The sequence below is a fragment of the Brachyhypopomus gauderio genome, unplaced genomic scaffold (genome assembly GCF_052324685.1).
Source record: "Brachyhypopomus gauderio isolate BG-103 unplaced genomic scaffold, BGAUD_0.2 sc207, whole genome shotgun sequence".
Classification (NCBI taxonomy): Eukaryota; Metazoa; Chordata; class Actinopteri; order Gymnotiformes; family Hypopomidae; genus Brachyhypopomus; species Brachyhypopomus gauderio.
Genome location: NW_027507028.1, coordinates 182,236 through 190,161, shown reverse-complemented (window position 1 = coordinate 190,161; position 7,926 = coordinate 182,236).

Sequence of the window (7,926 nt, the reverse complement as noted above, 5' to 3'; positions counted from 1 at the left end):
TTGATTAGTAACAGACACAGCAGGTTTGTTGATTAGTAACAGACACCACAGGTTTGTTGATTAGTAACAGACACCACAGGTGTGTTGATTAGTAACAGACACCACAGGTGTGTTGATTAGTAACAGACACCACAGGTTTGTTTACTAATAAGACACAGCAGCTTTGTTGATTTGTAACAGACACAACAGGCATGTTGATTAGTAACAGACACAACAGATTTGTTTATTTGGTTGTTTATGATGTGTTATTTAGCTGAGCCTTATATGTTGGAACATTTGAAATCCCCAAACTGGAGCTACACATAACAGGCTTTTAACCCATTAACATGGAGTCTGCAGGAACAGGCCACTGATCTAAGGTTTACGCTCCTGTTCAAAACCGCAACACATATTCCTGAAAGCACTGCATGAAAAGGACTATGACAGATGAGTTAATTCACCTGCTAATCTCACACACTCACTAATTACAACGGTAGAAACAGGCAATGCTACATGCTTGTGGTTCCTATAGTTACGATTAGACGACAGATGAGTTAATTCACCTGCTAATCTCACACACTCTCTAACTACAACGGTAGAAACAGGCAATGCCACATGCTTGTGGTTCCTATAGTTACGATTAGACGACAGATGAGTTAATTCACCTACTAATCTCACACACTCTCTAACTACAACGGTAAAAACAGGCAATGCCATATGCTTGTGGTTCCTATAGTTACGATTAGACGACAGATGAGTTAATTCACCTGCTAATCTCACACACTCTCTAACTACAACGGTAGAAACAGGCAATGCCACATGCTTGTGGTTCCTATAGTTACGATTAGACAACAGATTAGTTAATTCACCTGCTAATCTCACACACTCTCTAACTACAACAGTAGAAACAGGCAATGCCACATGCTTGTGGTTCCTATAGTTATGATTAGACGACAGATGAGTTAATTCACCTGCTAATCTCACAAACTCACTAATTACAACGGTAGAAACGGGCAATGCCACATGCTTGTGGTTCCTATAGTTACGATTAGACGACAGATGAGTTAATTCACCTGCTAATCTCACAAACTCACTAATTACAACGGTAGAAACAGGCAATGCCACATGCTTGTGGTTCCTATAGTTACGATTAGACGACAGATGAGTTAATTCACCTGCTAATCTCACAAACTCACTAACTACAACGGTAGAAACAGGCAATGCCACATGCTTGTGGTTCCTATAGTTACGATTAGACGACAAATGAGTTAATTCACCTGCTAATCTCACACACTCTCTAACTACAACAGTAGAAACAGGCAATGCCACATGCTTGTGGTTCCTATAGTTACGATTAGACGACAGATGAGTTAATTCACCTGCTAATCTCACACACTCTCTAACTACAACAGTAGAAACAGGCAATGCCACATGCTTGTGGTTCCTATAGTTACGATTAGATGACAGATGAGTTAATTCACCTGCTAATCTCACACACTCTCTAACTACAACGGTAGAAACAGGCAATGCCACATGCTTGTGGTTCCTATAGTTACGATTAGATGACAGATGAGTTAATTCACCTGCTAATCTCACACACTCTCTAACTACAACGGTAGAAACAGGCAATGCCACATGCTTGTGGTTCCTATAGTTACGATTAGACGACAGCTGCAACAGACAGTGATGCAGCATGCAATAAGTGCATTCAAATCTGGACTTTCTATCATCAATTAAATCCTCCCTCACTGGTATTTTCAATCTTTCCTCCCTGGCGTTGTGAACGATTGTTGAGTTTGATTGATGTTGCATGAATTCTGATCTGGTGGTTCAGAGTCGTGCTGAATTCTGATCTGATGTTTCAAACAAAGTTGTGCTGAATTCTGATCAGATGTTTCAAACAAAGTTGTGCTGAATTGTGATCTGGTGGTTCAAACAGTCGTGCTGAATTTTGATCTGGTGGTTCAGACACAGATGTGCTGAGTTCTGATCTGGTGGTTCAGAGTCGTGCGACATATCGGATTTTGGAGTAAAGTGCCACATATGAAGTGCTGAAATTAGAATTGAAAGTGACAGTGGACCGTTTGCTCACAACGCCTTCCAGATGACAAATGTCACACATGGAGGAAGATGTTGGATTTGGGCCACACGTGCCTGCTGTTTACCCATATTTACAGCATTTTATTTTGGTTGTATTCCAAGTGACTTTCAGAAAACTATATGAGTATATGTGTATGGAAAGTTTTGAGTGGATTTGGTGTGGCGTCAGAAAGCTCCTCTTAAGCCGAACACACGTGTCTGATCTGCAGCTCTCAGCAGGGAGTGTAGCAACGAGCTAATTCTGCGGATTCAATATCCTTAAGGAAGGGCATACATATGTATAACAGAGTGGGAGAGAGAGAGAGAGAGAGAGAGATGATGAGGCTCATAAGTTCTAGTTTTCTCCTGCTTTATTGCTCTCATCACTTCTTAACACACACTTCTGTTTAGATGAACAAAATGACCTGAGGAGCTGTGACCTCTTGCTGACCTAAAGTAATGTCTCCTGGGTTATTGTGTGTGTGTGTGTGTGTGTGTGTGTGTGTGTGTGTGTGTGTGTGTGTGTGTGTGTGTGTGTGTGTGAGGTTCATTTGTAATCGATTCATCACCTGGCCCTGCATCACACGGTGCTAACTGAGACTACTCTCCTCTCTTTGTGTCTCTGTCTCGCTTTCTTTAAGATATGTGGTGAAACAGTCTGAGCAGCAGTATACCTGCACAGAACTAGACAGAGCTGCACAGGACTACAGTGAGATATGCAGTGTTATGTAAAGCTACATAGATTAGCACAGGGTTACATAGTGCTACACCGATTAGCACATGACTACACAGAGATTAGGACAGGGTTACACAGGACCACACAGAGCTGTACAGTGCTATATAGAACTACAGAGGTTTGCACAGGGTTACATATGGCTACAGAGATCTGTACAGGGCTGTATAGAACTACAGAGATTAGCACAGGACTACATAGGGCTACAGAGAGCTGCACAGGGCTATATAGAACCACAGGGATTATAACAGGGCTAGATAGGGCTACAGATTAGCATAGGGCTACAGAGAGCTGTACAGCGCTGTATAGAACTACAGAGAATAGCACAGGGCTACCTAGGGCTACAGAGAGCTTCACGGCATTGTAAAGAATTCAGAGATTAGCACAGGGCAACAAAGAGCTGCACGAGGTTACTGAGACCTCGAGAGAGGTGCACATAGCTAGAGTGCTCCATTTAGTTGAGTTCTTTGTGTTTCTCCTGGATGATTTAGAGTTATGCACCATGGGTGATGTCTGAGAATGTTGCAGTGAAAGAGAACGTTTCAGTAGGAATCAACATAAAAATGTCAGTAAGGTTCCTAGTGTTGTAAGTAGCGAGACATTTGGGGTTGACGGCAGCAGAAGGTCGAACGAGGTCAAACTTCTCCATGGAAAGAAGAGTAATCAGACGTGTAATCAGATGTGTAATCAGATGGGTAATCAGACGAGTAATTAGTCGGCTGCTGTATGTTTAATGTTCTGAATTAAGCTTGTGTCTGAATGTGCCACAGCTGTTTATATTGTAGCGTTTGACTTTGTTGAACTCCCTCCCCCACAACCCTCCACTGCATCCTCTCTTCACTCCAGCAGCTCCATCTCTTCATTATTCCCATCACTGCAACTACTGAATAACTCACGGTATTGACTGAATAATATATTCTTGTGAAATAACAGAGCTACTCGCGCTAACAGCGCGTCTCTCCTGACGAAGGCTGATGATGAGGATGGTGATTCTCAGCTCTCTGGACTGGAGGTTCTTCACCACCTCCACCTCCACCTCCACCTTTCCCGTTCGGATAACGCTCCGGCTTCCACGTGTTGTCTTGACGAGAGAGCCGGTGTTTCTGCAGGTGTTTCTGTTCATGCTGGGCGTTCTCAGCGTTCACCAGCGTTCAGAAGAAACTGCCAGCACGCCTGACCTCTCATGACTCCTCAGAAATGTGTGTTTAAAGGACTTTTTACTCTCTCCTGGAGTTCCTCTGTATGTGGGTGTGTACGTGTGTGTGTGTGTGTATATATATATATATATATATATATATATATATATATATATATATATATATATATATATATATATATATATATATATATATATATTTATGTTTACTTTTTTCTACATATTTTTAAAAAAACAGGGAAGATGAAATAACACAGTTTGATTTTGCTGTGATGAATGTCTCGTGGAGAACCTGTGGAGAATCTTCACAGGGTCTCCTCTACTCTGAAGACAGCGCTGAGTGTGTGTTCAGTTCAGCAGTGTCATGGGGCCCTATGGAGCGTCTCTATCGGACCTGAAGATGTTCTGACACACGCAGGGCACCTGGAGGGGGAGGGGCTAAAGTTTAGGAAGAAAACTATTTGCGGAGATTTCGTGTAAAAATGTATGTGCTGAGTGTGTGTGTTGAAAACGAATTAATAATAGACCTTATATATATATGCCTTTCCCAAATATATATATGCCTTTCCCAAACTTTACCCATTCGATTAAAATATTAAAATGCCTGCCTTAATTAGTTTTAAAACATTCATTCAGTCAGGTGTGTCCAAACAGAAGTCAGTACAGCCTTGTGCAATATCACTTAAATGTCAAATCATTCAAAACGATTTCCTCTCCACTGCATTATTTCAAAGTTGAGTATTTTCTATTATGCACAAAAAATAATAAAAAATAAAAAAATAAAAATAAATAAGTCAGGTAAGTTTGTTTCCAAGACAAATATAATTTGGGAAAGGTGCCTTTAGTTTAGAAAAAACTAAATTGAAAACAGCCCTAAAGCAGAAACAACAATAAAAGTATATCAGCGCTCACTCACACGTTGTGAAGAGTGCACGCTCTTCTTGCCGAATGTTTTTCAGGGATGTGTAAAAAGCATGTTTCGCTCCGTGTGTTTTTACTGAATATACAGGGGGACTAGAGTTAACCCGAACACATAAACATTTCAGCACAGGAACTTTTATTTTTCCACTATAATCAATAAAATAGAATATTAGGATATTTGTTGTCTGTGACTGGTTGTTGGATGGCTATGTTTTAGTTGTTTGATGACTGCATATTTGGGTGTTGTAAGACTGTGTCTTTGGGTTGATAGTGATGGAAGGAATGCATTCTCTTCCTCTCTCTTTCTCTCTCTCCCTCTCTACAGAGATTCCTATATCTCTGTAGTTTTCGTTTGGTTATTCACTATGTGGGTGTCATTAAATGAACGCTTTCATAGTAAGAATTATTCAAAATAATGATGCATTCATAATAATGTATTCACAATAATAATGCAGCCATAACAATAATGTATTCATAATAATGACTTTATTCAATTAAATATGGAACAAATCTAGAACTAGACTAAGACCATGTGCTAGACCTCATCTAAATCCATAAATGCCTTCTTAAATGATGTTTAAATGAACTTCATGAGTTAATAATATATAATAATAATAATAATAATAATAATAATAATATATAATAATATAATAATAATTCTGAAACATTCTGACATCATGGCTGAGCCCTGTTGGGAAACATTAAAAGCTGGTCTGATGCCCTGCTTACCTGTCTGTCAGATATAGCTCCGCCCTCCACCCCTGTCAGGTGTTTTGGTTCATCCTCCCTCCTGTCAGTCATGTCTGTGTTTTGTTACCCATGCGTGTCATTTGTAACTCCGCCCCCTCGTCATTGTTTTCAGCTGTGTTGTGTTGGGTTCTTGGCAGAGTTCATGTATTTAAGTCATGTATTTTGTCTCTTGCTTTGTCGTTTTGCTTTGTTTGCGTTTGAGTTCTGTCTGTTCCTGTTTTCCAGGTTCATGATTTCTAGTGATCAGTGTGATTTATTTAGGTCTCTGTCTGTCATTTCTGACATTACCCTATCTTTAATATTAGCGGTGTCTGAGGTGTCTGTGTATTAACTATTGTATTGTTTGGTTTTGTTTGATCCCTGCGTTTCTGTGTACGGTTGTAAGCATTAATGAAACCTTGTTTTCCTGCACTTGTATCAGATTCACCTCACTCTGAACGTTACAGTGTTTACCTTATTACCTTATTAGATCTACATACTTCACAGTTATGACAAATGGTGGTTCTTTTCATGTGGGCAACATATTTGAAATGGTTCTGCATAACTGAAATCTATATTTTGTGTAAATACTGTCTTAGAACAGTGCATCTGGGTAGAAACAGGAAACGGTCCTTTCAATGGCACTGTCCGGTCCTATCCGGTGTCATGTAGCAGGTTGCGTTTGGTTGGCGTTTGGTTTGGTCTGCAGGCCAGTGGTTGTTGACCTCACTGACTGTGTCATCCATGAACAGAACAACTAGGCAGTTTTGACATTTTCTTGTTTCTCCTTTCAAAGCTGTTTCAAATGTTTCTGTAATTCTGTACACACATGCAAGTGTGTTCCTTTCTGCAGACGATTAAACTATAGATTTTAAATTACTCCAGCAGTGATGCCACACGGATGCCTGCACTGCTCTGAAATAGAGAGAGGGAGAGAGAAAATGTGCAGATGGGAGAAAATGTGAGAAGGCTATTTCAGACAGGCTATTTCAAAACAGAAGGAATGCAGAAGAGATCAGCGCTGTACCTGCGTGGGACAGATCGGCTGTGATTTCTACATTGGTTACTGTTCTCAGAGATGCTCAGATCCACCTGCTCATGTCTGCAGGCTGAACCAGGGACTTCACATTCATGTACCAGCTGTGCTCTGTCCCCTACTGTCTCCTAATGTCCCCCACTCTCTGTCTCCTACTGTCCCCCACTCTCACTGTCTCCTACTGTCTTCCACTCTCTGTCCCCTACTGTCTCCTACTGTCCCCCACTCTCTTTGTCTCCTACTGTCCCTCACTCTCACTGTCTCCTACTGTCTTCCACTCTCTGTCTCCTACTGTCCCCCACTCTCACTGTCTCCTACTGTCTTCCACTCTCTGTCCCCTACTGTCTCCTACTGTCCCCCACTCTCACTGTCTCCTACTGTCTTCCACTCTCTGTCCTCTACTGTTTCCCACTCTCTTTGTCTCCTACTGTCTTCCACTCTCTGTCCCCCACTGTCTTCTGTCCCCCACTCTCTCTCCTACTGTCCCTCACTCTCTCCCCCACTCTATCTATCCAAAAATCTGTCTCCCATCTCTCTCCTCCTCAGTCTGTTTTTCTCTCTCTCCCTCCCACCGTTTCTCCCTTTCTCCTTCTAGTTCTCTCTCCTCCTCTCCTTCGTTCTCCATCTCTCTCTCCTCCTCCCTCTCTGTTTCTCTTTCTCCCTGATATTTTCTTTAACCATCCACAACACCCACTGAGGGATAAGTTCCTTTTTTATATTTCTTCTTTGTGAGGTGAAATATATGGCTTCACTGAGATGAAAGACTCTAAAATGTCGATTTGAAGTAAATGAATGGAAGTGCTGTATCCAGCCTTGACTAATAACGGGGGCTGGCGCAGAGAAGCACATATGCACAGGAGCACAGTGACCCCGAATACTAATAATTCCCACACACTCTGCTTTCTCATTTTACTGTGTGTGTGTGTGTGTGTGTGTGTGTGTGTGTGCGCGGTCGCGTGCGTGTATGAGAGGGGGGTATTTTAATCTCTTTGTAGGGGCTGAATGACCCTATGAAAGTACTAGCATTATGGGGATGATATGGTTGGTGGAGAAAGGTGCTTTTTTACCACAAAAAATGTGCTTTCTATTTGAAAAACCGCAAGAGAGGAGATTTCCATTTATTTACTGATGATAAGGTTAAGATTAGGTGTAGATGATGGCTACTTTTCTTCTGAAATGCAGAGTACCAGGGGAAACCTGTGTGTGTGTGTGTGTGTGTGTGTGTGTGTGTGTGTGTGTGTGTCAGTAGACTTCATCCTGTCACTATGACTCATCTTTCACAGACAGCATCAA